Here is a 16,293-nt window from a genome sequence, read left to right as displayed (position 1 = left end):
GAGATTAGGGGACTTCTTATCAACCGCTGAAAACAATTCAGGAAACAAAGACAGTTAAAGGAGTTTATTCTTCAAGCAGGCAAAAGCAAATGAAAAGCAGTTTCCAGACAAGATGAGCATGTAGATGGATCCTGTCCTCCCTCCCTGAGCTGAGCCGGAGAAGGGAAAAAAAATAAAATAAAAGCGCCTTGAAGCACACACATACTCTCTGTCTTCAGCAGGAACGATATCACCGTTTTTTTTCTGTTTTTCATGACATTACAGTGTTCTTCACATTGCAGACTCAGAAAAATATACTTGCAGTCATATACTCTGAACAAACACAAATACTTTGATTTTTCCTGTCTCCTTTAAACAACTCTTACTGTGATACTAACTTAGCTCATCAGGCACAGGAGAAATCCCAAGTTTTCTGACTGTATCTGTGTTAACCAAAACTGTCATACAAGAGAAGCTCTTCTCCGGTTGTAAAATTGTCATAACCAGGTTAATAAGAAAGTTTTGCTTCCAAAAACATGTGATGTTAGTAGGGATCAGTGCTTGTCTTTTCCAATAAACGCTTTGCTTGTTTAACAAAATACAGTGGGAGACTTCTGGTGAGACAATGTGCTAATAGTCCTCTTAAGACTGTTTTGCTTTTTGATGCTATATTCCTAATATGCCAAAGAAAGATGCATCCAGAGGCAATGCTCCATATAAACATTCAAATCTCTTTAAAAATCCAATACTCCTGAGATTTCTCAACCGAAGAAAATAATAGGGCAAGGAAAAAAAAAATCCTGATAGGACAAAGACAGATTGCCATGTCTTCTTGCCATTTAGGGTCAAGCCATGTTGTCAACGTCCTTAGGGGTCAATGGCTGTCATTTATTTGTATTAGAGGCTTATTTAGAGATTCTCTCAGCTTAGTCTCTGAACAACCAGCAGCCTGTCAAGTTGTAAGAAATTCATGGGATTATTGCATGATTAATACACCAGGCTGTCACAGGAGCCTTGTGTCCATGCATAGTGGGCCTATAGGCATAGAGAGAAGAAATAGAAGGAAGAATAAAAAGCTGAAGAATTAAGTTGTATTTACATGAAAATTTCTAGGGATATCTATCATAAGATGCTCCGTGTATGATGACTATTTTTTCTCAGGAAACAGTTAGGTGGTCACTAGATTAATGCTAATAATGCTAATAAATAAGATAATGAGGTTTGAGAAACAGTGGATGCATCTATTCACTGAATTTTTGACAGTGCATGAGTGATGCCAGGAGCTGTGAAGAGCCTACAGTCTAGTTGGAGAAAGCAGGCAGTAGATTTGCAATGAGAAGCAGACCTGTTTCTATTTGCTCTTCTGATTTCTTGCCAGAAGCAACCAACCTTTCAGTTTGACTAACCTTCAGTTTTGTTCCCTCTTCCCATGCCCATCACCCCATCCCCAAGCACCAGTGGTTTTCATCCATGTCTCTCTCACCCTCTCTTGGTCAGCTTTCCCATAACTTGCTTTGCAGCGGTCACAAGCCGGACGTGCTCCACTCTCTCAGACAAATCAAAAGAACATGTCTTGCCCCAGGCCATTCAACAGAGCTCAGATGAGCAGGAACAAGAATAGACCCAAGGTTCATCTCTACATTCCCCAGGTCTTGGTGCACAACAGTTCCCAGGGTAGGAAAGGTCAGTCCATGGGTACAAGGACCATCCAGCAGGATCTCACTTACCCTTTCAGCAATAGCTCTGGCACTACAAGAACTCTTATGATACTTTTCTTAGTTTTCTCAAACACTAGACAGCTTTTCAACAGGAGAAACTGCTATTCTGTGTTAGTAATCAAGTCAGGTTTATAAACAATATGGAAAAGAAGCCTTGTTGGAGTTTTCACATGATAGGCCCAAAACTGAGTGAAAGACAGATTGCTTTTGTGCTGTTTACCTCATGTTAGGGACTCACTGGAATTAGGGAATAACCTACATTTTGCTGGTAAACAGACATGGGATTCACATCGTACAGCACCAATGGCTGACACATGGACATTTGTCTGAACTTTTCCTCCAAGATACACTTAGTTGATAGGCCAATGAATTTCCTAAAGCAAGGCTCTTTGAAATAAATAAATATTTCCAAGCAGCCAGATGAGGCTTCACAAGAGTGAAAAGAAGCCATTATTTCATTTCATTGACAACCAGTGAGTCTGGGGAGACTAGTTCAAATGGAGATAACTACTGTGAACATATGCAGTTAGGAGAGATGACTCATCTGAGACTTCCCTCTGCTTCTGCCTTTTTTTTTTTCCCCCCTCTCTCACCTAAAAACAGGCCCTGGGATCTCATTTTGGAATTTTGATTTTCAAAAGTAATTTTTCAACTGCCTGAACTTAAAACGCAAACCACAGAATCAACCTCTCCCCTCGAAACCAGCTCTTGATGGTCCAAGAACTTAATGCTGTGACTTCTTCCTGTGGACCAGTCATGGCAAGTGAGTGGAGAGAATTCTGTGTTTTTATGTTGTGAACCTCAAACATTTATGGGTGAATATGGAAATAAAGAGATATGGATTTTATTTCTCCAATTTTCCCTCTCAGAGTCTACCAATGCTTGGTCATATTTCTCACACATAATCATGCACTGTGCAAGACGCAAACAAGACAAGTGAAATTCTAGTCTGTTTAGAATTAAACTAAGTGTGGCTTCAAGTTTTACAAATCAAAGCTGTGGAAATTTGTATCCATTGTCCCATTTAATGAGTTAATGTCTGTGCAGTTTTGAACATTTCAGACATTATATAAATTGTGTGTATTATTATAATTTATATGATTTCATGACAAGCTGTACATTTTACAGTTTTCAATTTTGATGCATCTCCAAGGTCTTATCTGAACTTAAATGTTTCCGAAGAATGCAATACTAAAAAGCTCTCTCAGCATGGATGAAATTTATCCTAGAAAAGAAAACAAGAACTGAAAGCCAACTCAACTCAGCTGTTATGTTATGGAAAAAAATAGTAACACCTCTCTGAGCTGTACTGGTGAAAAGATTTTCTTGCCATTATACATACAGAATTTCTTGCTATTACATTCACAATATGCAATTTTATTGCACATATCACTGTAAGAAATCTATTACATTTACTAGCATAGATATAACCAAGTTTTTCAAGTATATTTCTTTCCAATACGTCAGAGTGTTGAAAAGAGAAACTTCCAGATGCTGCAACAAGCCAGCAGTTGTAATGTCAGGTTACAGGATGGTGGCTGGACTGACCTTGCAGGTCATCTTTTGATCAGATGGGTACCCGAGGTGTCTCACCATCACTCTTATCCACACCTCCTCCTCAGAGCTGGTCACTGGATCACAGGTCAGACTGACCAGTTGCGTTTCTTCTTCCCAGAGAAACAAAGAAACTGGACTATAAACACACAAGGTAGTATAAGGTGAGAGTTCATTATGCAAGTCCCTGTCTGATGTAAATAAGGTGTGACTGGTCAACATGCTGGCAAAAAATAGCATTTGTATCCCTAATGAAATAAAAAGTAAAAAAGTGAGCCATCAAACACTGAAACGTTGGGGGTTACAGAATTCATCTCGCTGCAGAATTCTTGAAGTGTCTCATTGCAGCTCTCTTTCCCACATAGAGAAGAAATGTTTTGATACAGATACCAAATCTCTTTTTATTGAACATTCTCTGTGCCTTTTAATACCTGCATTAACAATTTATAATGAGATATCCAAACTACAAACACTAAAAAAAAAAAAAAATTTATAACCATTTTTAAGAAACTTTTTATTTTCTGCTGATATCGGGGGGGGGGGGGATAAAAAAATAATAAATAAATAAATAATATAATAATAATTAAAAAACAGATGGTCCTTTGTAATCTGGCAGTATATTCCAGCCTTTGATCTCCATAGAAGAGAGATGATCAGAAAAGCATATCATGCATGTCAAAGTCTGACACTGATCTTTTTTGCCTTGATTACTTCATTTAGAAGATTATGTTTACGTGGCAACCTTGATGGATCAGCATTAAATAAGATAAGCCATGAGAGCCTTGTAGAATGTCATGACAGTAAGTTTTCAAGAAGTTCTCAATCAGAATGTAAAGAAGAAAACATACTGAAACTCATCACAAAAAATATGTTCTGGAGTTATTTACTTTTGAGTTAAGGCTAAGGATATAGCAAAATATATGGAAAGATTTAATTATTCTTTCAGTCTTGGAATGTAATTTGTTAAATATTCATTGTTGCCTATACATTCATATTGCATATATTCACTGAGGTAATGAAAGCTATTTCTAAAGAAGTTACAGAACTTATACATGTTCCTAGCCCTAGGCCAGATCTCTCTGATTTTGAGGATACAGGAATATTCAGTTCAAAGCTTTGAGAATCTCATCTAAATCCACTCTGTCCCAAGACAAGAACATCACTAGCAAGGCATAAAGACTCCAGTTTTTCCATTTCATTCTTCCTTGCCCACTCGAAGAAATAACAACGTGAAGCAGAAATGTCAAGACCTCCATGAACTCCAAGAGCTCTACGCTTTTAAAAACTGAACAAAATGCATTTTCTTAGAAGTGAAATGAAGCTGTGGTTCTGTTTAGTAAAAAAAAAAAAAAAAGAAAAAGAAAAAAAAAAAAGGAAGCTTCCACAGAAACTTTTTCCTTAACTTAATTAATTTTAGTCCTATCCCAAGACCACATAATGAACTGAGGACTGTGAGAAATAAATACAACTGCCTTCCAGTTCCACACTCCTTCTCTGTCTTGCATTATTATTGTTTTAAACAAATTAAGAGCCACATGGTAGTTTTTCATTAAAAAAGGAAAAAAGAATAAAGAAAAGCTTTTCCATTTCCTTCCTGCAAATCACTTTCAGAATAAGACAATAAGGTATAAAAGAAGCAGAAGGCTGAAAGAAATAACAGATCCAGTCACATTATTCACTGAGATATTGATAGATCAGTATCTGGCAATACACAAAACACTAACTAAAGCGGAAATTTTGCTATTGCTGTGGAGGAGCTAAATAGCAAAATATATGTAAATAGTAGCAGGACTGACGATATACTACTAAAATGGAAGGGGAAAGAAAACTAAAGTTCTGCCATTACCCCAAATGAAATGGTCTAGTCTGAAAGGAAGATAGGGGATGGAGATTATCATGGTTGGAAGTAAGCATGAATTTTGTATTACACCCATCTATCAGATAAACATACCTTTTTCGGCAGAGGCTTCCAGTTCTGCAGGCAAAGATGTTAGCTCAGAAATCAGCTTGAAAGAATAGAAACAACTTCTGAATCACTTAAATTTTCTGTTCAGTCCCTTCATTACAAGGAACAGACTCTTTCTGACTCAACTTAAACATGTGAGATGGGGTGAGAACTCAGCATGAGCAATTAGAGCTACAGGAATCAAAACTTTTATGGTCCACATCTTTGCTAGAGCAAAGATAAGATTTAAAGGCTCAGAGGGTAACTTAGTCTTTTTGTTGAGGAATAAAAGAATTTTCTTGCCTGACATAATTCTTCACAGAAGGCCAATCTAAATGCACCATTTTATTACCATACAATTTATGGTTCCAAAAGAATCAGAAAGATTACTCACCTGGAAATGATTGATATCTCCTAGTTTCAGAGCATGAACTGATAAAAGTTAGGAAAATAAAAAATAAATAAAATACTACAAAACAAGAAACTGAGAAGAATCTCATGATTTTGCCACCAGCTGCTGTATTTATTTACCCCCTACTATCCTTTCTGCAATGCACAGACCTCTAATTTAGGCACAGGACACACAAATTGCAGATTACTCGTTGAATCCTGTAGACTTCAATCAATAGAATCACATGTGATATGAAAATTAAATCTCCGAGGTTTTCATGCACAGGAATGAGAGTGCAAATTCCAGTTCTATTGACAACTTTCTAATCCTGTTGCACAATTGTGTCACCTCAGCTGAAACAATATTAATATTGACATTTGGCCATAACTGTATCACTGGGAGAAGGAATAGGTCACAAGTTAAAATAGAGCAAATCTAATAATCAAACCAATAATGCTGTAGCACTGGGTTTCATTATTATAAGCTCTGCACGTTATGCTTTGCTTTTCATGCTACTGAAATATTTTAGAGCATTTCCCTTGCAACAGTGAAGTGTAAAGAAATTTTAAATAGCACGAAAGGATACAAACCTAATCAAACAGTTTATTCTGTAAAGCCACCCAGTCATTCTCTTAGGGTAACAACAAGCATCAGTCAAAGTTATATTATTCGTTTATGAGTTGCTGTATCCAGTTCTTGAAGGCATATTGTTTCTCTGTTCCAAAGAGCTACTTTCATACAGAAAGAACTGCTTGCAGCATCAACTGGGGTAGGTTCACCTAAGGACAGATTTTGCCTATGGCTCTCAGTGGTCTATGCATGAGTCTCAACTTCACTGGAGTATGAAGGCAACAAAAGATGTTCAGCTCTTCTATAGGGATCACTCCTAAAGCCCTCTTAAAAAAAAAAAAAAATGTTGAAGTAGCCCATCTTGATAGCAGAAGTGCAAGATGTTGCAGAAGTGCAAAGCATCTTGTGCCATTATTTAAATCATTATCATAAACAGATATAGACCTCTATGGAGATCCACACTCTGGGCTGAGCAGTCATAAGAAACACTTAAAGAAAAGGCGAAATGCTAGAATCAATCTTCGTCTTTCTCTGGCTGCTACTGACACCTCTGAAAGGCCTGGATTGATCTTTTCACTTCTTCCTTATCGCTTACAATCAGTTGCACCTGGGTGCCTAGGTCAGAAGCTCTTGTTACCTGGCCTGAAATACACAGGGTTGAAGTCATGGGATAAAAAACAGGACCTCTGCATGATTAGAGTGCTTGAGAGCAATGCATCTGTAACTTTCATTGTTCAGCTTTGGCCCTGTCAAAAGGGTCCAGCAACATGAAAGGTGAAACTATATGATGACCAAGGAGATCCTGCCAAATCATTAGGCAATGCTCCATAGACCTGAAAAAACAAAAAACAACAACAAAAAAAAACTCTTAATTGTCCACATTAAAAAAGAATTAACACATCACAGGAGCACATCCTCTAGAGCCCTGACATTAGTGTGCATTTTAATAGCTAATTAAAACACTTTCACCTCTTACAATTGCCAGTAAATCCCAGGCAAGACCTTCTTCTTCAGTTTCAATCCAAGAGAGAAAAGAAGGATATGAAAATGTGCAGTTATTGCAGTGATGGGTGAGAGGCAGAAGTAGATTTTCTGGTTGCCTTTTACTAAGGTACTTCTACCATTCAGAAGAGATATTTCTCTTTCTGTGCTGCACTTTTGGGTTGTACGCTCAGTCACATCGACTCTTTATTTACTTATTTATTTTCATAAATACAAAGGCAGACATTGAGATTTTCTCAGCTTTCATAGCTCCCATAGCCTTCAACTGCACTGTTACCAGACAGAGCATTCAGAACAAGATTAGGAAAGTAAACAAATAAATGAAAAACAAAATCAAACACAAACAAACAAAACACTTTTCTACCTCCTCTTACAGCACTGTCTCACAGGTTTTGTGAAGTCATTGGGCGATGATGACAGTTCCTCATGTTCCAAGAAGACTTTAAATTCTAGACCATCTGCAATAGCTTCATGAAAATCTATCTAGAAACTCCTCTGGAAATACTTTAAGCATATATTTTGAATCCCCATGGAGGGGAGCAAAGAATATGATGTGTATAAAGTTTACAATGAGAGTTTATTTTTATTTTTGTTAGCAAAAGTAAGTAGTTAGGGTAAAAACTATTTTCCCCATGAAGAGCAGATATAACACTAACAGAGCAATTTCTATCATTTGGCAGAACTATTCAAATTGTGTTGCCTGTGGATTCACATCTTGAAAGAGATTTCCTATACTCTTTCTCACTGCTTGTACTATCTAAACAGGTAAAAATTCAATGTCTTGTAAGATAACCCTTCTTCCATCTTCATTTCATCAAAGCTGGCCCATGAGTTCAAAGGTAAACAGGAAAACATATATTCAATGATATCAAGGGTAATTTCCTTAGCTGGAAAGGAGCTAAGAAAATTACCCTTTATACCCATTAGCTGTATGTAGGGTATTTGTGTGCTCTGGAGGTTTCACATGTGAACCTTTGCCAGAAACGCCTGCACACATCAGGCTTGTAACAGCCACACTGAAAAGATTTATTTTATTTTTAAGCAAATGGAGCAACATGTTAACATTTGCAAAAAAGAAGGGCAGATTCCCCAAGATTCAGGCTTCTATACACTCATGCAAAGTGGGCATAGGACACAACACATAGTGATGGGAAAGCACAGGGAGAGCACTGGTCCATTGCTGGCAAAAGGCATCATTGTGCCGACGTAATTTAGATTTATATCATCCTCAGACAAAAGCAAACTTCAGGCAGTAAAGATGGGGCCTGAAATTTTCATCAAACCAATTAGCCTTGCATGCCTTAGATTCAAGTAAACAAACATGTTTTCCAAGAGCAATTAAACAATTAAATATTAAAAAAAAAAAAAAAAAAAAAAAAAGGAATATGTTCATATTTACATTGTGGGGAACCCTGAGCCCATAAAACAGCACTGCAGTGTTGGAAGAAAGAAGGATATGAGGAAGAAAATATTGAGAAATTCATGACTTTGGGTAGGAGTTTGGAAAAATATCCTAAAGACCTGTTTCATATATTATATTACTGTCTGAAGCTAGTGTTCACTGAGGTCACAGGATAACTGATACAGCTAACAAGAAACACAATTTGGGAAAGGTGAAGAGAGGAAAGGGGAAAAAAGAGAAAAGAGAAGAGAGGAAAGAGGACTTAAAAGAGAGGAAAGAGAACGGAAAAATTCTCCTCCTGGTATATACTGCATTTCCACGAGGGGTCTCTGCAGATGCAGCTGCGGCAGCCAGGCGCTGCATGAGCATGCAGCACGGGTGGGTGATGCAATGGGTGGCTTTCCGGCTACACCAGGGTTGATGGAGGCAAATTAAGTAACAGACCAGAAGTACAAGGACGCATTACATCCTCCTGTACACCACCTGGGAGAGTGCCAGGTAGGACCTGCTACGTGCTCCTCATTTCCCAGTGCCACTGCAGTACAGATGTAAACCTTTCATGTGGGTGAGGTGGCTTCAGCAGTAGCACAGCTTAGGCTCTGTGCTGCTCTGAAAACTGTTTCCTCAAGGCAAGACAGGTTTACCAAGCATAGGATGTGCTAACACCAGAGCATAAACACACACCTTTAGCCCCAGATGTCAGCAAGAACTGCAGTTGTGGGTGTTCTCACTTGCAAATGAATGCATACAGCTGTGGCACAGAGTTTTTTTCTGCCCTTCTCATTGCAGTCATTTCCAGCACATAGAGTGAAAACAGGAGTTCTACATGGCTTTTAAACCCTTTCTATTAGCAGTGGTGTTCCTGTACTTCCTCTCGCCTGTAGTTTGTGATGCAATTATTTTTGTGATGACACAGCCTAATTTGATCCTCCTGAGGGATGCTTTACTTTTTCTTCCATTCTTAATTTTAAACAATTAACACTATTGTCATTGTGTTCACACTCTTCATGTTACTCTGCCTCTGCACATGCACTCACAGAATCACTCACATTTAACTGCCAGAAAGAGTTTTCTATAACAGAATTATGAAAAATATAGAAAATAGAATCAAGAGACCTCTAGATGACTACCTCAACCACCAGCTTCAAGAAACAAGAATCAACACCATGTAAAATATTTTTGATAGTTAGTAGTGTAAGCAGTTCTTTAGTAGCTGCAATGATGGAGATTTCCAGCCTTGCCAGGGGACTGACTTCAATCTTTCTTCCATCTGGGGCTGTAAGCAACCTGGTCTAGTGGACCGTGTCCCTGTCCAAGGCAGGGGTAATGGAATTAGATGATATTTAAGGTACCTTCCTACCCAAATCATTGCTCATTGTCTTCCTCGTCCACATAGTTATGGATACACTTTGCTCTTCCCTACTAACTACTGAACTTCTGTTATAACACAAAGATTCTTGTTGAACCAAAGTCCAGTCTCTCCCATGCCTGTTGACTCACTGAGATGGCCAACTTCTTTAAAAAGTGAGATATTTTATGTATATGTATATAGATATACTTTGAAAGGTTTTAGTAAAAGACTTGTAGCTTCAGTATGAATCTGACCCATAAACTGTACAGGCACTTAGACCTCTCTTGCCTGACTAAATTTTCCAATTAATTTTAGCTTCTTTGCATACCTTGAAAAACTAAAATGAAACATAAATCAGAGAAACAAGTTCCATGGTTTTGGTTTACGCATTTCTGAGTTAGGAGAAGAAATGGAGCCTTTCTCCTCATCTGAATCAGAAAATCAGATCTCTGTACACTGGCATGAAATAAAAATCTATGTCCTGGATTCAGATATTCCGAAATGATGCTTAATTCCAGGCCTCAAACACAGCTGTTTCCTGTGGTACAAAAAACTTCTTTAGTGCATCCATGCTCTCCAGAACATGGTAGGAAAGGCTCAGTGTTTAATGCTCTTATTTTCATATTTTGATGCAGAAAGCTGATCAGATAGGGATGAAGGTTATGTGACACTTTCTTAATCCAATCAATATTGCAGGTCTCCTTATCGTTTTAGTGAGTCACTGGTCTGGAAAAATATCTTAAGGTGCAAGACTCAAGCCACCTGCTCAGCTAAGGTAAAAGGCGTCCAAAACCCTGGTGGCATTGAACCTGATTATTCAAGGTCTAAAACAGGTTCTGGTTCAGTAAACTCCAGTTTCCTCACTACTCAGTAGAGGTGAGCTTTCAGAGCCCCACAGACTTAAAAAAAAAAAAAAAAAAAAAAAAAAAAAAAAAGTAATAAAACCAGCATTTTCCTGCTTCACTGAATTTCTATCCTATGAAGCATTAACCATTTATAACGTATACAGCCTTCCCCCTGAAGACTACATGAGTCTTTTGCAAGCATTTTATGCAAGACTTAGATGTAACAGGGCTGAATTCCATGTTTATAAAGCTTGACAACAATTTTACAATAAATTGTGTGCATATGAGGAGTTTGAAGTGAGTATTTTCCCATGTTGCCTTTTACTAGCTTTTTGTTACAGGGCAGGGGAGGCAGGTCTCATCTCAAACAGTGTGGACTTTCACGCCAGGCAAGGCAGCCATCTGCTGTCTCTGCTTGAATATATCATTCTAGATATTATTTCCAAGCTTTTGTAAGCAAAGGAGATACCAATCAACCAGTGGAGCCAGGGCATGTATGGTAAGCTCTAAAAATATCACAGGAAATATAAAAACAGACATGTCTCTATAGACTTTTTCTATTTCGTATGTTTCTTGTCAACTGCATAATATTGTCCAGTCCGGTTTGGCTTTGCTTTGGTTGATGTATTTGCAGGCCAGCACTGCTCCAGCTCACTGTGTGGGTGAGCAGGAGCCACCTTTCTCAGGAGACTTAAGGTAGCTACATGGCTATCTCAAACCACAGTTCCCTAAAGCAAGGGGTGGAAACAGGAAAGCTGTCATCAAGAGAGGTCCAGCATGGAAAGGCTGTCTCATAGCATCATTGAAGGTCTGCCAGGGACTGAAGTATGGTCAAGTTGATCTTGCATAACTACACGAGGTAATTTGTGTTATTCATTTTCTTTATTTCTGAGGATAAAAACATGCTTAATAACTTATTTTAAATCCACCTTTTTTGAAACCTACGACCACTTCTGCATAATGGACCTATATCAGACCCCTTTAGGGTTTTACAGAAGGAGCTGTTCTGGTTCATTTCTCTCTTTCAGAAAAGGTTTCAGGAAGATCTGTAGAAAATAACATCAGAAAGAAAGTACATAAAACCAATCAAAACAAACAGACCTGTCAGTTCAGTGACATAGGCATTGAAATATTTTCCTTATCCCAGGTCTGCCTCACTGAGGAATTTTGGGCTCCTCCTCTTCCTGCTTTCAGGAAAGCAAATGCCACTGGTCTAGTTCACATGGATTTTAGATCTATCTGTATAATCCAAAGAGATGAGAATTAGTAGTGACGGGCTAATTATGGTGCTTGAACAGGAGAATCTTAATTGAAATAAATCAATGGCAGTAAGGATGCTAGGAAGAAAGAACTGATTGAAGAGATTTAAAATGGAAAAGAGACCAAATTACCCTTTCAAAGTTTTCAGAGAGTTTGTGGCTGCTTAAGAGTAGATTATTATCATTATTATTTTTTTTTTCACGTGGGAAAAACAAACAAAAAACACCCTCCCCCCAAAAAAAGAAAGATAGAAAAACACCACCACATGCAACTTTTCTATTTTATATCACTCAAATATTGCCAAAAGCACTTTGCAGACATCAAACTAGATGGGCTACACTTGTTATGACTGTCTGACTCAGAAATTAAAGGAAATATCCAAAGCCTAAGAGATCTGGAATATAGAAAACAAAGAGTAATTAAGAATGTGATGGGCTGTATTACAGCTCTGTTCTCCCTGAACAGAGCAATCTTTGGACAGATGGGCATCTGAGCTTTTCTGGATCTTTAATATTCTTGGATTTAGCAATGTCTTTTAATTATTCCTTTAAATTCTTTTTTTCCTTTTTATCCTTAATGAGCCTAGTTGAACTGGTCAAAATATTTCCAGCTTGGTTATCTTCTATCCAAAATGCAATGTGGTCATAAGAACAGATCTTAATTCTTCCCCCTCCCCACATAAAGTTTTATGGAAAATTTTGGAACACATCTCTAGCTGACAGCAGAACATTTTCATTTCATCCTTGTTTCTGCTGCACCAAAGGAGGTACAGTCTAGTTTCTGGTATTTTTGCGGGCCAGCTTTGTCACTTGCTGCTACACAGGTACCGTCTCTTGAATGAATAAATCTTTGTATAAGAACTTAGGATGACTTCATGTGGAAAGCAGTGGTAGAAAATGAAAAATACCATCATCTGATGATCAGAGAGCTGGAGCCCCTCTACTATGAAGAAAGGCTGAAAGAGCTGGGGATGTTCAGCCTGGAGAAGAGAAGGCTTGGGGAAGAGCTCCTTGCAGCCTTTCAATACTGAAAGGATTCTTATAAAAAGGATGGAGAGGGACTCTTTACTCGTGTAGATAATGATAGGACAAGGGGGAATGGTTTTAAACTGAAAGAGGGGAGATTTAGATCGGATGTTAGGAAGAAGTTCTTTACTCAGAGGGTGGTAAGGCACTGGAAGAGATTGCCCAGAGAAGTTGTGGATGCCCCATCCCTGGAGGTGTTCAAGACCAGGATGGATGGGACCCTGGCAAACCTAATCTAGTGGGTGGCATCCTTGCCTATGGCAGGGGGGTTGGAACTAGATGATCTTTAAGGTCCTTTCTAACCCAAGCCATTCTATGATTCTATGATTCTATGATCTGTTGTTGCCATGGGAAGGTCAGAGCTGGAAACCAGAGCAAATCAAGTGCCACAAACTTCTCACCAGCTTTCCATCCTTCCACCCTGGAAATTCTTTTATCCTTCAGAATTGAAGTGACCAAATCAAATTAGTTAAGATCAGCTGGAAACATGAATTTGGTCCATGATCTACCTTGTTTTCTTTCATTTTATTCATTACTCTTCCTTCTTCTTGCCTGTCTCCGTCTGAAACAACACTACGTGTTACCCTGACAAATGTTTTTATTGTCATATATTTTTATATGTGTATAAAAATATATTTTATTTCTGTTTATTGACACTTGGCTAGACAGCTATTAGAAAGGAATTAGAGGATTAATTACACCAGCGCTGGCTCCCGCACACAACACTAAAAACTATCTCCACAACTGAGGTCAGGAAAACAGCAGGAGAAAATTCAAGAGGGTTTCATCTTTCTCCACATCATTAAGACTAGCTATGTGAAGCAGTATATTCCTTCTTTTAGGAAGGATGGTAGTGATGACTGATCACTGCTGAGGGTCAGACCTGAAGGTTCCCCTCAAGGAAGGCATCAATGAACCTCACCACCAGACTCCCCAGGCTGTCACACCCTTCCACTCATCATTAATGGGCTTAGTGTGCAAAATGTGACAAGGTCAGCTGGCCGCATAGGACAGGGATCTTTCACAGCCTTGCTAACATGTTCACTTCCTGTTTGCATTTTTCAAGATTACATTTACCTTAAGAAATTTTCTAAACACAGAAGTAATAAAATAACATGGCATTCGAAAGCTCCATTAAGAAAACAAATTCAGGACAGCATCATCACTGGTTTAAAAGATTAAACAAGAAAACAAAACAAAACAAAACAACAACAAAACACACCTGATCTGGAAAACTAAATACAAAGCTGAACTTTATTTCAAGTTTTCTCATATTCCTCTACGACAATGAACATTAATTTAGCGTAATAAGAATGTTACTACCATTAAACTCTCATCAGCCAACATATAGTCTGTTAGAAAAAAATGAGTTATCAGTATGTTAACAGCTAAAATGAGGTTTCGTTTTTCATGACCAAAATTTGACGGTGACTTTTTTTTCCATTTATATCTATATAATATTTTCCCTCAAAAATATCTTAGTTTTCTTTCACATTTAATACCATTTCTTGGAAATACAGAGGTCAACAATTAATAAACTAATTAAAACTTACAAGCTGCTTTGATTAATATTCCTTCTCTAGTTCCTTGAGAAATGTACTGTATCTCTCAGGCTAATGAACACAAGGCAAAGTTATTTAGGTGTTTGTTAACAAAGCTGATTTGCATATAATTAACTGTAAAGATCCCTGTATTTACAACACAAAGTATGCCAATCTTTTTTTGCTAGAGTTTTATGTAAACAGACAAAATCCATGCCATATTAACAAAACAAGTTATATTCTTCCAAGACTACACTAAATCAAAGGGATACAATTTGGGGGGGCCATAACTGATAGAAAATAAAGCTCACTTCAGAAAACAAAATGTGCTTTCTTTCAAATGTTATTTATTCAGGCATACAGTTTTTTTGTTGGTGGTGGTTGTTTTTTTTTTTTTTTTCATTGCATGCTCTCATTCTTTTAAATGGTTAGATTGTTTATAAACATTTAAACAAGCAATGACTTTGTCACATTGGATTGTGTTTTTTTTTTTCTCTGACCTACTTGTGGGAAAATGAGTATAATTTCCCCAAAACTGTGCTTTTGCACAGATGTTTTTTTGTAAAATTACCTATCTGTCACATACCCTAAAGCTCTGAGTATTACAATTTACATAAAATAACTAGTATAAACAACCTGCAGAGTGACCAGACACTAAAAGCCAATTTGTGCAAAGAACAGGAAGTTTTAGGACAATTTCTTGAAGATCTTTACATCAAAGAAGACTCAAAGACCTCAGCAAGACATTATCTGCTTTAGCTGCTGCTGTTGCAGCAATATGCAGCATGAAGATGCAAAAGAGCTTATTAAAGTTCATGGACACACTAGCACTTTCCAGTCATGGACTTGTTATGTGAGATGTTGAGCTGTTAACTGGCAGAGTCTGTCCCCTAAGGAAAATAAAAATAAAAATAAAAAATAACAATAATAGTATAATAAACCACAGAGTCGTAAGTAACACCAAAAAGAGTGGATCCAATGTCATTTGATCAGAACTGAAGAAACAAACAAGTAAACGAACAAAAACCCACAGAAGAAGCTAGAAGAGGATGGGGACAAAGTTGGGACTGTATGCTGAGTTAGAGGAACTTCCACTCTGTTGTGCTCATTTCATCTCTTCATTTCAGAGAGGTTTATTTCTCAACTCTCCATCGTTTACATGTGAAAGGCTCAACACAGCTCTTTGCTCTTGCTGACAGCCTGCTGGTGCATGACTGAGAAGTGACCTATTTGCAAAGCAAGAAGAGACCAATAAACTGCAAACAAACAATAACTGAGGAAGCTGTCAGGATATTCAATTGCCCGATGCAGATAAGAGGGAAAGGCAAATTATCCACCAAATTGCCTGATTCTATCTAAGTTAAAAGACTACACACCAAATCAGATTTTTTGAAGTAAAATAAATAAATAAATAGCAGCATGACTTTGGGATGCCACAAGGAAGCCAGGAGCTTCATTCTGCTCCAGAATAGGATATCCTATACAATACTTTATTATTGTTTTATTTTAAGTGTATTATAGCTGAAATACTACGGATCAGGGTCATTCCAAGCTAGTGGGTGAGAATGCATTTTGGTTCTTACTACTACTGAGATGGTTACAAAAGTCAGTGGTATATTAGAGACTGATCAATAAAAGAAACAGACTTCAAATATAAGCATAATTAACAGCCAAAATATTGCTAATTCAATGGTGCTAAACATAATACCA

This window comes from Cygnus olor, chromosome 7, assembly GCF_009769625.2.
Source record: "Cygnus olor isolate bCygOlo1 chromosome 7, bCygOlo1.pri.v2, whole genome shotgun sequence".
Lineage (NCBI taxonomy): Eukaryota > Metazoa > Chordata > Aves > Anseriformes > Anatidae > Cygnus > Cygnus olor.
Note: the sequence above shows the minus strand (reverse complement) of the source record.